The sequence below is a fragment of the Delphinus delphis genome, chromosome 5 (genome assembly GCF_949987515.2).
Source record: "Delphinus delphis chromosome 5, mDelDel1.2, whole genome shotgun sequence".
NCBI classification, from domain to species: Eukaryota; Metazoa; Chordata; class Mammalia; order Artiodactyla; family Delphinidae; genus Delphinus; species Delphinus delphis.
The window spans coordinates 46,155,976-46,171,446 of record NC_082687.1 but is presented as its reverse complement, the minus strand read 5'-3'; positions in this window follow the sequence as shown (position 1 = coordinate 46,171,446).

Below are 15,471 nucleotides of genomic sequence, written 5' to 3'. Positions count from 1 at the left end.
GACGTAACTGGGAGGCTTCCCACTTCCTGGGCCCCTGGAGAAGTGCCTGGGCTTGTTGCTACATGTTGTCTGACTCAGCCTTTTCTCATGCTGCTTTGCATCTTGTGGTGGCTGCTGGACCCCAGAGAATGCAGGGAGGGTCCACAGTCAACGCGTCTTGAGTTTCTCCCAGAGGCACTGTCGAAACCAAACATTTTTTTCCTTTGCTCCAGGGGATCATTTTATGATGATGAAAACCATCAACTGGTTTTCAGACTTGAAGATTAGCAAGTTTGGGTCAGCTCCCAAGAGTCTGTTGAAATGAGGAGTGAGGGCTTAACTGAGGTTCTTTGGGGCATATAAAGCAGAAACCAGGGACTTCCTGGCGGTCCAGTGGTTAAGACTCCGCGCTTCCACTGCAGGGGGCACGCCCTCGATCCCTGGTCAGGGAACTAAGATCCGACATGCTGCAGGGCATGGCAAAAAAAAAAAAAAAAAAGATATTAAAGCAGAAACCAGCCTGGGAAATCCCAGTTTTCCTATTACTCCGTTGTTAATATCTGATCCAAAGTCACTTCTGAGTTTGATAGATCACAGTCATTCCTAATATGAGTTCTACCGCGAAGTTTGTTTTTTATTCAAGCATCTTTTATTAAAATATTGGGCTTTTTTTCTGGATAACTTGAAAAATGTTGGCTTTTTATTCTTATATGATTCCAAATTTTTCTCTTTAGTTTAATTTTCTATGATATTACTGGCTTTATTCTGTTACATTGGAATTATTTTTCCTTTCTTAGAATAAAATGAGTTTTATTCACCTTACTGCTGGGAGGAAAAGGAAGAACTTGAGCGAGAAATAACTTCTCCATCTCCAGCAAGACGTGGCCAGGTGAATGTGAAGGGGCCTTTCTACACAGAAATAGATTATTGGGGCCAAGGTATTCATTGCTGCCTGAACTCTCTGGGACGAAGCATGGAATAAAATGATAAAGGCCATTGTGGTATCAGGGACACATGAACAGTGTTCTAGTTTATTCTTATTTCTAAGTGAAACCTTACTTTTCTTAAGGGAGCTCATTCAGACACTAACTCAATCATGGTTTCTCAAAGTACAGTCAAGGTAGCATCTGCATCAGAGTAACGGGTACTTGTTATCAAAAGGCCAGTTGCTGGGACACAAACAAGTAGGCTGGGAATCTGCATCTTAACAAGTCCCCAGTTTATTCTGATGTACTCTAACATCCAAGAGCCTCTTACCCCTGTCGTTTGTACAGTTTTTATTGTTAGGATCACAGTTAGACTGGCATGAATGTATATCATCATAATCCCAGAAATTCAAAGCCCTGTCACATTTACTCTCATTAACTACCTTTTTATGAGTTAATACTGTCCCCACGATTAAATCATCCCCAAGGTTGTGATATGGGTTCCCCCCCCAGCCCCCGCTCACTCTCTCCTAGATCTGTTTTAAATTTAAACAAACTAAGTACTTATTCAGGCTAAGTGCACTAATTATTTCTCCCCCAAAGGAATCAGCTTATCAAACAATGTCAGTAATCTGAAGTGCTGCCATGATACCTGTACTCACCTGAAATCACGACTGACCTTTGCAGTGGGGACCGTACTCAGATTTCTGTGGCTTCATCACTAGTCTCGTGCTACCTATGGGTTAGAATTTCTCTTGGCTTGGATCTGACAGTCTAGGTAATGAAACAAAAATGTGTTCCTTTCCTTTGAGAAGTGAAAGGAGCTACCAACTGATTTTAAAAGCCTAAAATCAAAATTAGGAAAAAAGTTGTGGAGAAAGAAACTGGTTCCCTTAGTCCCGCCTCATTCTATAAATTCCTCTCAAATCTTCTGTAAGTGGAAAAGCAGCTGCATTTCTTGCTAAGACATCAGTATTGCTATCGCTTTACACAGTGGAAGTTTAGTATGAGAAATTATTGTATTCTGATAAACAAGTATCTATAGAATATAAGGAAATTCTGTATGATACCCTTGAGCTAAGGAAGAGTACCCAAGAAAAGATAAACTTGGAAAGGGCCGCCCTCACAAAGGCTGGGGTTCAGAGCTTTTTGGAGAACTCAGTTCACTGACAGCAGAGAATTTTGTTCTTTGCCCAGGCCAGAAGCCGGTCTGCAGTCCCTGGGCAAGCAGGAGGCAACCCAGAGCATAGACGTGCACAGGTAGTGGAGGCCTGCAGAGGGGCTGGCCGCTCAGTGAAAACCCTCTGAGTCAGGTTATCTGCTAGGGGCCTGAGGGAAGAGGGTATTGGCAGAATGCCTTTGGGGCACGAATGCAAGCAGGAATCCTTCAAGGTGTGTCGTTTCAAGTCCACAGAGCTGGGAGAAGGTTATCCCTGCTGAGGCTGCAAGGTCACTGAGGTGACCCATGGTTGGGGCAGAACTCCCTCAGATATCCTCACACCACGCCACTCCTGCACCAGGCAGCAGTGCAAACAGCAGGGTAGTCCTTTCCTTCCTTCCTGCCCTCCAGCGCCCTCTACTGAGAAAGCTTAACGTCATGCTCACTGCGAAGGAGATTCAAGTGTCCACTGTCACAGAGCATATACTGAAGGGTGAATGTGGAGCTAAGAGGCAATAAATTGGTAACTGGCACAGATTTATTCTTCTAGATCATTACCCAAGCATTATCTTCTGGTATCATATAGAATTTTGTAGTTGTTGATTCTGTAAGAACTTTCTCTGATAATAAAGAAAAAAACATCAAATGAACAATTTCTATCTCTTGAAAGAGGTGTCAAAAGGAAAGCAGTTTCTCATTTGTTTTCTTTAAATGTGCTTCACACACTCATATTCCTCAGAGTACCTAAAGCAATAGATTTAGAATGAGGCCTATTTAAGAGCACATGTAAGTTCTGTACCTGTCGATCTCTGTCTGGCTCTGCCTCTGACACCTCTGTGAGTCTGTCTCTTGATGTGTCTCCACACGCATACCTTTCTGTCTCTGTGTGTTTTTGTCTACCTCACTCTAGGGTTGTCATCTTTCTGTTCCTTCATTTCCCAAATAATTCCAGTTATATTTTTTCTTTTTTTTTTTGGGGGGGGGGGTAGGGGTGACTTAGAAAGGATAATGGGAATAAATAAAGAGCTAGAAGGGAAGATGACCTGAGTGTAAAGTCAAGAATGCTCTTTTTCCAATTTAGGGAAATGTTTTCACCTCCTTCAAGCTCATTCAAAAAAGAGAGACAGGTAAAGGAAGACTTTGCAAACTTGGCAATGTGTATAAATATGTATAAGAGTGAATGAGAGCTATTTCCCTTCTCTAATTAGAACAGAGTATAGGAATTGGCTTTATTTTTCAGTAATAGGAATTGAGGGGATAAGGAACAACTCAACAAAGAGGACTCATAGGCACTGGACTGAGAACTTAAGAACACTAATCTTCCTTCCTGACAATTAAAAGAAAAAAAATAGAATATAGATCTACCTGGTATGAAATGATTTGGAAGCAGATTTGTTAAAAGGCAGGAAGATAGTCTGACATCCCTTTCAGGGCTAGGGTTCTGTGCAGGTAGGTGGGCAGAAAGTGAATTGCAGCTTAGGATATAAACAGACATTTTTCCAAAACTTTTTACTCAGAAAGTTTAATAATGAGTTTAATAATAAACTCAGTTTAAGAACACATCACTAGATGTGTTTTGATATTATTATTTAATACTCTGAGGAAACTTCCCCCAAATCAAGGAGTAATTACTTTAATCCATGTTTGAAACCCTGAATAGACATGTATTCTTTACAGTGAGAATGCAAATCCTTTTCCTCCTCCATTTTTTCCTGACCTTTTCTACAAATCTTACCAAAAACTTCTTGGTTTTGAACAATAAATTTTGAAGGTGATATGACAAGGCTGACGAACAAATTGTAATAAGGCCTTCTTGCAAATGTCAGTTAAAAGCTAACGAAGGAATAATGTGCTTAGGAATAAGTAACTAAGGAAATAATTTCAAGTTGTGGTTAAATAATGTGCCTCCACAGGTAGATAAGAGAAAAGCATCTTTGGGAAGTACAGCAGGAAATGTGCATGGTTATCATTACTCTGGGAACTTCAATATGTGCACTGGCATGGCTAATTGAGAAGGTATATCATAGGCCTGCTAACAAAAGTAGAACCACAGCTCTTCAGGTCGAATGGATCAGGAATCAGTGGGAGGTGGCCAACAAAAGGACTTCTGTCCATCATGCACAAACACAAATATACGTAATACATGAATACAAATCAGCAATAAAAAGACAACCCAATTTGAAAAGCTTGGCAAAAGAATCAATGAGACATTTCACAAAGGAAGATCTATGAATGGCCAATAAGCACATAGAAAGGCAATGGGCATCTTAAATTTCTCAGAGAAACAGAAATTTAAACCACAATGAGATTCTGTTACCCACTCACTAGAATGACTAAACTCAAGTGTTGGTGACTATGCGGGGCCAGTGGAGTTCCTACGCATTCTGCTAAACGAGTAACCCACTTCAGAGAACTGTTTGGTAGTTCTTTACAAAACAAAAAATATATATTTACCCTATGATCTAGCACTTCCACTTTTAGGTAGTTACTCTAAAGAAATTAAAATATGTCTCCACAAAAAAGACTTGTACAAGATGTTTATAGCAGCTTGGATCACAATAGTCAAAAAAAACTGAAAACAACTCAAATCTCCATCAACAGGTAAACATAACCAAACTGCAGTACCTTAGTACAATGGAATACTATCAATGCATTTTTTAAAAAAAGAATAAACTATTGATACATGTAACCACATGGATGAAAAACACTGTTAAGCAAAAGAAATTACACACAAAAGAAGTATATATTGTATGATTCCATTCATATCAAGTTCTAGAACAGGCAAAGCTAACCTGTGTTGTTAGAAATGATAAAGTGGTTGCCTGGGGATCCAGGGGAGCTGATTGATTCAAACTGAACAAAAGAGAACTTTCTAGGATGACAGATATATTCTATATCTTGCTTTGAGTTGTGGTTACACAGGTGTATGAAATCATCAAAATTCATCCAACTTAACATTTAAGATCTGTGCATAATACTGATTGTTAATTATACCTCAGTTTAAAAAACAGTGAGGAGGAAAAGTGAGAAACTAGGGCAAATTAGATATTTGATACTGACTAAACAGGTAACTGGTTTTTATCCTTCATACAATTATTGGAGATCATGATGATAGAAACTCCCGGGGATCTTTTTATCATGGTTAGGGTGTAGCCCAAGTTGCTGTAACAACTAGATTTTTTAAAAAACAGAGTCCAGTTCAAAATGGCAACATAGGAGGCTCCTGAATTCACCTCTATCCACTGAATCTACAGCTACACATAGAACAATTCCCTCTGAAAAAAAAAAAAAAAAATCCAGAAACTAGCCAAGCAACTCCTATACATTGGATGAACAAGAAGAAAACAGGCTGGAGAGGCTGAAACACAATCTCACCAAACCCCACCCTGGGTGTAGTTGACAACAACTGGGGGAGGAAGTCATAACTCCCAGCTTCTCCCTGAGGAGTAAAGGGTTTGGATTACACATCTGGTGCCCCAACTTTTAAGACTTCCACCTGAGAGATGGCCCCTCAAAACATCTACCTCTGAAAGCCAACAGGGCTTCTGTCCCTAAGACTCAGAAGGCTATAGTGAACCAAGAAACAGTTCTTAAGGGACTTGCGCAGACTCAATGTAGCTGTCCTCACCAGGGCACCGTGCAGAGGCAGCAGACAGAAGAGCCCAGTCTTTCTGTGAAAGAGGCCTATTTGCAGATCTTAAAAGCTGTGGCCTGAGGGTCAGGCTTCTAATTTACCACATATGGGCGGCGGGGTGGGGGTGGGGGGGTGCTACTGCAATCCTGTCCAGAGACCAGGGAGGCCAGTGGGTACTAGTTTCATGCTCTCCCTCTGCCCTGCCCCACGTTGCCCGTATCTCCATAAAAAGGATCTTGTACACACACCTGGCATCCTGGCTTTCATGGCTGCTGCCCAGAGGACACATCCTATGATAGCCTGGCTCTGGTGGCCAGCAGGGCTTCTGTTCAAGGGTTCAACAGGATGGTAGCAAACAAGAAACAGTTCTTAACAGCTATTACCCCAGGGCTCAGTGCAGAGGAAAGAGACAGAAATGTCCGTCTCCTAGTCTTCCCCTGAAAGAGGTACTTCTGCATACTTTAAAAGCTACTGCCTGAGGGTCTGGCTCCAGTCAGCCTGCATCTAGGTGCTGACTGAGATCCTCCCTTTGGGTCACTGATGGGGCTTGGCACACCGTCAACTACTGGTGGCTACTAAGCACAAAGAAAGAAGCTTGAACAATCACAAACATTTGAGAGACAACCAAGAACCAGGGCACGGTTGAATGATAAACAAGGCCAACCCTTTAAAACTGGGAGAGGAGGCTGTTTTTTCTAACGCACAGAAACCAACACAGTCGAAGAAAATTAAGGGAAGAACATGTTTTAAACAAAAGATAAAACTCCAGAAAAAGACCTTCATGAGGTGGAGATAAATGATTTACTTGATAAAGAGTGAAGTTAGTCAGACAAAGAGTATCATGATATCGCCTATATGCGGAATCTGAAAAAAGTGATACAAATGAACTTATTTACAAAACAGAAACAGACTCACAGACTTAGAGAATGAACTTATGGTTACCAGGGAGGAAGAGTGGGGGGTTGGGATAGTTAGGGAGTTTGGGATTGACATGTACACACTGCTATATTTGAAATGGATAACCAACAAGGACCTACTGTATAGCACAGGGAACTCTGCTCAATATTCTGTAACAACCTAATTCGGAAAAGAATTTTTAAAAGAATACATACATGTATATGAAAAAAAATCCAATGCCATTTTTCACAGAAATAGAATAAACAACCCTAAAATTTATATGGAACCACAAAGACCCCAAATAGCTAAAGCAATTTTGAGAAATAAGAACACAGCTGGAAGCATCAGACTTCTTGATTTCAAACTATATTACAAAGTGATAGTAATCAAGACAATATGCTACTGGCATAAAAACACACACATAGATCAGTGGAACAGAATAGAGAGCTCAGAAATCAACCCATGAGGGCTTCCCTGGTGGCGCAGTGGTTAAGAATCCGCCTGCCAATGTAGGGGACAGGGGTTCAAGCCCTGGTCTGGGTAGATCCCACATGCCACAGAGCAACTAAGCCCGTGCACCACAACTACTGAGCCTACGCTCTAGAGCCCATGTGCCACAACTATTGAGCCCATGAACCACAACTACTAAAGCCCGCACACCTAGAGCCCATGCTCCGCGACAAGAGAAGCCACTGCAATGGGAAGCCCACATGCAGCAATGAAGACCCAACGCAGCCAAAAATAAATAAATAAAATTTTTTAAAAAAAGAAATCAACCCATGCATACATGGTGAATTAATTTATGACAAAGGAGCAAAGAATATACAATGGGGAAAAGATAGTCTCTACAATAAATGGTACTGGGAAAACTGGACAACAACATGAAAAAGAATGAAACTGGACCACTATCTCACACCACACAGAAAAATCAACTCAAAAGGGACTAAAGACTTGAAGGTAAGACCTGAAACCTTACAATCTATGTAAGTTCCTTGACACTGATCACAACAATGATTTTTTGGATTTGACACCGAAATAAACAAATGGAAATAAACAAGTGGAACTACATCAAACTAAAAATCTTCTGTACATCAAAGGAAACATCAACAAAATTAAAAGGCAGCCTACAGAATGAGAGAGAATATTTGCAAACCACTTATCTGATAAGGGGTTAACACCCAAAATATACAAAGAACTCATACAACTCAACATCAAAAAAAATAAGCAACCTAATTTAAAAATGGGCAGAGGACCTAAACAGATGTTTTTCCAACAAAGACACAGTGATACCTAACAGACACATGAAAAGGTGTTCAACATCGCTAATTATCAGAGAAATGTAAATCAAAACCACGAGCTATCACCTCACAACTGTTAGAATGGCTATTACCAAAAAGATAAGAAATAACAGGTGCTGTCAAAAATGTAGAGAAATGGGAACACTTATGTACTGTTTGTGGGAACGTAAATTGGTACAGCCACTACAGAAAATAGTATAAAGTTTCCTCAAAAAATTAAAAATAGAACCACCATATCATCCAGCAATCCCACTTCTGGGTATTTAACAGAAGGAAATGAAATCAGAATCTTAAATATCAGCACGCCCATGTTCACTGCAACATTATTTACAACACTCAAGACATGGAAACAACTTAAGGGTCCATCAATAGATCGATGGATGAATGGGATGAGCAAAATGTATGAATGTGGTCAAAAGGTACAAACTTGCAGTTATAAAATAAATAAGTCCTGGGGATGGAATGTACACAGTGACTACAGTTAATACAACTATACTATAAGGATGTCCCTGGTGGCACAGTGGTTAAGAATTTGCCTGCCAATGCAGAGGATACAGGTTCAAGCCCTGGTCCAGGAAGACTCTACATGCTGTGGAGCAACTAATCCCGTGCACCACAACTTCTGAGCTTCTGCTCTAGAGCCAGTAAGCCACAACTACTGAGCCCACGCTCTCTGGGGCCCACGTGCCACAACTACTGAGCCTGTGTGCTGCAACTACTGAAGCCCGTGAGCCTAGAGCCCATGCTCCACAACAAGAAAAGCCACCGCAATGAGAAGCCTGTGCACCGCAACGAAGAATAGCCCCCACTCACCACAACTAGAGAAAGCCCATGCGCAGCAACAAAGACCCAAAGCAGCCAAAAATAAATAAGAAAAATAAGTAATATGATTCCAACCACATTAGTTGCTTGTGAAAACAAAAATATCAACACTCTTTGGAGGAATCTATAACAGAATGCAGAGTTTTCAGGATATAATATTCACATCATCCAAGTTATAATCTAAAATTGCTTGACATAGGAAGAAGCAGGAATTTGTGACACAATCTCGAGAGAAGAGACAATCAGCAAAGACCAGTCCTGAAAGAATCCAGAAGTTGGAATCAGCACACACAAAAAAATTATGCCAGCTACTATAACTATGCTCAGGGAGATAAAGGAAATGTTCATTAATGAAAGCTCATAATGAACAAAAAGATAGGAAATCTCATCAGATAAATAAAAACTATAAAAAGGAAACAAATGGAAATGATAAAACTAAAATATACAGTACCTGAAATTTAAAAATACACTGAAAGAATTTAAAAGCAAAATAGAGATGATGGAGTCACTAAACTTGAAAATAGATCAGTAGAAACGATCCAATTTGAACGACAGGGGAAAAAAAGGATTTTAATAAATTACTGAGCATCAGGATCTGTAATTGTAATCCCTAGACTATCAATTTTCTTAAAATCTATAACTATATAGCCAGTTCATAAGTTAAAGTGGAATTTTTAAAATATTCAAACAACCCAAAAGAAGTCAGGAAAGATAAAGAAAAAAGAAACAAAAAACAGAAGAGACAAAGAGAAAACAAATAACATGGTAGTCATGTATGTTATTTAGGAAGAATTATACTACATTTTAGTGGCCTAAACACTACAATTTAAAGACAGAAATTGTCCAAATAAATTATAAAAATCAAGATCCAACTTTATGTTTTCTGCAAAACACATTTAAGTATATAAAGTTTGAAAGTAATAGATGAAAAGAGACAAAACATGTAAAGACTAATCATAAAACCAGAGTGACTATATTAATATCAGATAAAATAAAATTCAAGGTTAAAAGTATTACCACAGATAAAGAGGGACATTTCATAATAAAAAAGGTGTTGATTCATCAGAAAGATATAATAATCATAAATAGACTACCTGGGCTCTTTGGTGGGGCTAATGGCAGACTCTGCAAGGGCTCACGCCAAGGAGTACTTCCCAGAACTTCTGCTACCAGTGTCCTCGTCCCCATGGTGAGCCACAGCCACCCCACACCTCTGCAGGAGACCCTCCAACACTAGCAGGGATGCCAAATGAGATGAACCTCAGTGATATAAAGCAAATCCATCAAACAGACAGTAGTAGTACTTTAGACACAACTGGCGCAGGATGTACAGCAACAACTGAAACTATGGAACTGGCTCTGATGGGTGCAGTGATGTTACTTCCTGGGCTTTGAAGACAAAGCTAAAATCTAGAACACATAAGTGAATTACCCAAGCCGTGTGGATGAAAGGCTCTTGGTGCTGCAGCCAGGAGTCAGTGCTGTGCCTCGGACGTGGGAGAGCCAGCTTCAGGACACTGGTCCACAAGAGACCTCCCAGCTCCACATAATAGCAAACGACGAAAGTCTCCCAGAGATCTCCATCTCAACACCAACACCCAGCTTCACTCAACGACCAGCAAGCTACAGGACACCCTATGCCAAACAACTAGCAAGACAGGAACACAACCCCACCCACTAGCAGAGAGGCTGCCTAAAATCATAATAAGGCCACAGACACCCCAAAACACACCACCAGACATGGACCTGCCCACAAGAAAGACAAGATCCAGCCTCATCCACCAGAACACAGGTACTAGTCCCCTCCACAAGGAAGCCTACACAACCCACTGAACCAACTTTAGCCTCTGGGGACAGACACCAAAAACAACAGGAACTACCAACCTGCAGCCTGGAAAAAAGGAGACCCCAAACACAGTAAGACAAGCAAAATGAGAAGACAGAAAAACACACAGCAGATGAAGGAGCAAGATAAAAGCCCACCAGACCTAACAAATGAAGAGGAAATAGGCAGTCTACCTGAAAAAGAATTCAGAAAAATGATAGTAAAGATGATCCAAAATCTTGGAAAGAGAATAGAAAAAGTGCAAGAAACAATTAACAAGGACCTAGAAGAACTAAAGAGGAAACAAGCAACGATGAACAACACAATAAATGAAATTAAACATACTCTACAAGAGATCAATAGCAGAATAACTGAGGCAGAACGGATAAGTGACCTGGAAGATAAAATAGTGGAAATAACTACTGCAGAGCAGAATAAAGAAAAAAGAATGAAAAGAACTGAGGACAGTCTCAGAGACCTCTGGGACAACATTAAATGCACCAACATTCGAATTTTAGGGGTCCCAGAAGAAGAAGAGAAAAAGGGACTGAGAAAATATTTGAAGAGATTATAGTTGAAAACTTCCCTAATATGGGAAAGGAAATAGTTAATCAAGTCCAGGCAGCACAGAGAGTCCCATACTGGATAAATCCAAGGAGAAACACGCCAAGACACATATTAATCAAACTATCAAAAATTAAATACAAAGAAAACATATTAAAAGCAGCAAGGGAACAATAAATAACACACAAGGGAATCCCCATCAAGTTAACATCTGATCTTTCAGCAGAAACTCTGCAAGCCACAAGGGAGTGGCAAGACATATTTAAAGTGATGAAGGAGAAAAACCTACAACCAAGATTACTCTAGCCAGCAAGGATCTCATTCAGATTTCATGGAGAAATTAAAACCTTTACAGACAAGCAAAAGCTGAGAGAGTTCAGCACCACCAAACCAGCTTTACAACAAATGCTAAAGGAACTTCTCTAGGCAAGAAACACAAGAGAAGGAAAAGACCTACAATAACGAACCCAAAACAATTTAGAAAATGGGAATAGGAACATACATATCGATAATTACCTAAATGTAAATGGATTAAATGCTCCCACCAAAAGACACAGACTGGCTGAATGGATATAAAAACAATACCCATATATATGCTGTCTACAAGAGACCCACTTCAGACCTAGGGACACATACAGACTGAAAGTGAGGGGATGGAAAAAGATATTCCATGCAAATGAAAATCAAAAGAAAGCTGGAGTAGCATTTCTCATATCAGACAAAATAGACTTTAAAATAAAGACTATTACAAGAGACAAAGAAGGACACTACACAATGATCAAGGGATCGACACAAGAAGAAGATATAACAATTGTAAATATTTATACACCCAACATAGGAGCACCTCAATACATAAGGCAAGTACTAACAGCCATAACAGGGGAAATCAACAGTAACACATTCATAGTAGGGGACTTCAACACCCCACTTTCACCAATGGACAGATCATCCAAAATGATAATAAATAAGGAAACACAAGCTTTAAATGATACATTAAACAAGATGGACTTAATTGATATTTATAGGACACTCCATCCAAAAACAACAGAATATACATTTTTCTCAAGTGCTCATGGAACATTCTCCAGGATAGATCATATCTTGGGTCACAAATCAAGCCTTGGTAAATTTAAGAAAATTGAAATTGTATCAGGTATCTTTTCCGACCACAACGCTATGAGATGAGATATCAATTACAGGAAAAGATGTGTAAAAAATACAAACACATGGAGGCTAAACAATACACTACTTCATAACGAAGTGATCACTGAAGAAATCAAAGAGGAAATCAAAAAATACCTAGAAACAAATGACAGTGGAGACACGACGACCCAAAACCTATGGGATGCAGCAAAAGCAGTTCTAAGAGGGAAGTTTATAGCAATACAATCCTACCTTAAGAAGCAGGAAATATCTCGAATAAACAACCTAACCTTGCACCTAAAACAATTAGAGAAAGAAGAATAAAAAAGCCCCAAAGTTAGCAGAAGGAAAGAAATCATAAAGATCAGATCAGAAATAAATGAAAAACAAATGAAGGAAATGATATCAAAGATCAATAAAACAAAAAGCTGGTCCTTTGGGAAGATAAACAAAATTGATAAACCATTAGCCAGACTCATCAAGAAAAAAAGGGAGAAAACTCAAATCAATAGAATTAGAAATGAAAAAGGAGAGGTAACAACTGACACTGAAGAAATACAAAAGATCATGAGAGATTACTACAAGCAACTGTATGCCAATAAAATGGACAACCTGGAAGAAACGGACAAATTCTTAGAAAGGCACAACCTGGCAAGACTGAATCAGGAAGAAACAGAAAATATGAACAGACCAATCACAAGCACTGAAATTGAAACTGTGACTAAAAATCTTCCAACAAACAAAAGCCCAGGACCAGATGGCTTCACAGGCGAATTCTATCAAACATTTAGAGAAGAGCTAACACCTATCCTTCTCAAACTCTTCCAAAATATAGCAGAGGGAGGAACACTCCCAAACTCATTCTACAAGGCCACCATCACCCTGATACCAAAACCAGACAAAGATGTCACAAAGAAAGAAAACTACAGGCCAATATCACTGATGAACATACATGCAAAAATCCCTAACAAAATACTAGCAAACAGAATCCAACAGCACATTAAAAGGTTCATACACCATGATCAAGTGGGGTTTATCCCAGGAATGCAAGGATTCTTCAATATATGGAAATCAATCAATGTGATACACCATATTAACAAATTGAAGGAGAAAAACCATATGATCATCTCAATAGATGCAGAGAAAGCTTCTGACAAAATTCAACACACATTTATGATAAAAAACCCTGCAGAAAGTAGGAATAGAGGGAACTTTCCTCAACATAATAAGGTCATAATAAGGTCAACATAAGGTCATATATGACAAACCCACAACCAACGTCATCTTCAATGGTGAAAAATTGAAACCATTTCCACTAAGATCAGGAACAAGACAAGGTTGCCCACTCTCACCACTCTTATTCAACATAGTTTTGGAAGTTTTGGCCACAGCAATCAGAGAAGAAAAGGAAATAAAGGAATCCAAATCGGAAAAGAAGAAGTAAAGCTATCACTCTTTGCACATGACATGATACTATACATAGAGAATCCTAAAGATGCTACCAGAAAGCTACCAGAAAACTACTAGAGCTAATCAATGAATTTGGTAAAGCAGCAGGATACAAAATTAATGCACAGAAATCTCTGGCATTCCTATATACTAATGATAAAATATCCGAAAGTGAAATCAAGAAAACACTCCCATTTACCATTGCGACAAAAAGAATAAAATATCTAGGAATAAACCTACCTAAGGAGACAAAAGACCTGTATGCAGAAAATTATAAGACACTGATGAAAGAAATTAAAGATGATACAAATAGATGAAGAGATATACCATGTTCTTGGATTGAAAGAATCAACATTGTGAAAATGACTCTACTACCCAATGCAATCTATAGATTCAATGCAATCCCTATCAAACTACCACTGGCATTTTTCATGGAACTAGAACAAAAAATTTCACAATCTGTATGGAAACACAAAAGACCCCGAATAGCAAAAGGAATCTTGAGAACAAAAAACGAAGCTGGAAGAATCTGGCTCCCTGACTTCAGACTATACTACAAAGCTACAGTAATCAAGACAGTATGGTACTGGCACAAAAACAGAGAGATAGATCAATGGAACAGGATAGAAAGTCCAGAGATAAACCCACGCACATATGGTCACCTTATCTTTGATAAAGGAGGCAGGAATGTACAGTGGAGAAAGGACAGCCTCTTCAATAAGTGGTGCTGGGAAAACTGGACAGGTACATGTAAAAGTATGAGATTAGATCACTCCCTAACACCATACACAAAAATAAGCTCAAAATGGATTAAAGACCTAAATGTAAGGCCAGAAACTATCAAACTCTTAGAGGAAAACATAGGCAGAACACTCTATGACATAAATCACAGCAAGGTCCTTTTTGACCCACCTCCTAGAGAAATGGAAATAAAAACAAATGGGACCTAAGGAAACTTAAAAGCTTTTGCACAGCAATGGAAACCATAAACAAGACAAAAAGACAACCCTCAGAATGGGAGAAAATATTTGCAAATGAAGCAACTGACAAAGGATTAATCTCCAAAATTTACAAGCAGCTCATGCAGCTCAATATCAAAACAACAAACAACCCAATCCAAAAATGGGCAGAAGGCCTAAATAGACATTTCTCCAAAGAAGATATACAGATTGCCAACAAACACATGAAAGAATGCTCAACATCATTAATCATTAGAGAAATGCAAATCAAAACTACAATGAGATATCATCTCACACCAGTCAGAATGGCCATCATCAAAAAATCTAGAAACAATAAATGCTGGAAAGGGTGTGGAGAAAAGGGAACACTCTTACACTGCTGGTGGGAATGTGAATTGGTACATCTACTATGGAGAACAGTATGGAGGTTCCTTAAAAAACTACAAATAGAACTACCATATGACCCAGCAATCCCACTACTGGGCATATACCCTGAGAAAACCATAATTCAAAAAGAGTCATGTACCAAAATGTTCATTGCAGCTCTATTTACAATAGCCTGGAGATGGAAGCAACATAAGCATCCACAATTGGATGAATAAAGAAGATGTGGCACATATATACAATGGAATATTACTCAGCCATAAAAAGAAACAAAATTGAGTTATTTGTAGTGAGGTGGATGGACCTAGAGTCTGTCATAAAGAGTGAAGTAAGTCAGAAAGAGAAAGATAAATACCATATGCTAACACATATATATATATGGAATCTAAGGAAAAAAATGTTATGAAGAACCTAGGGGTAAGATGGGAATAA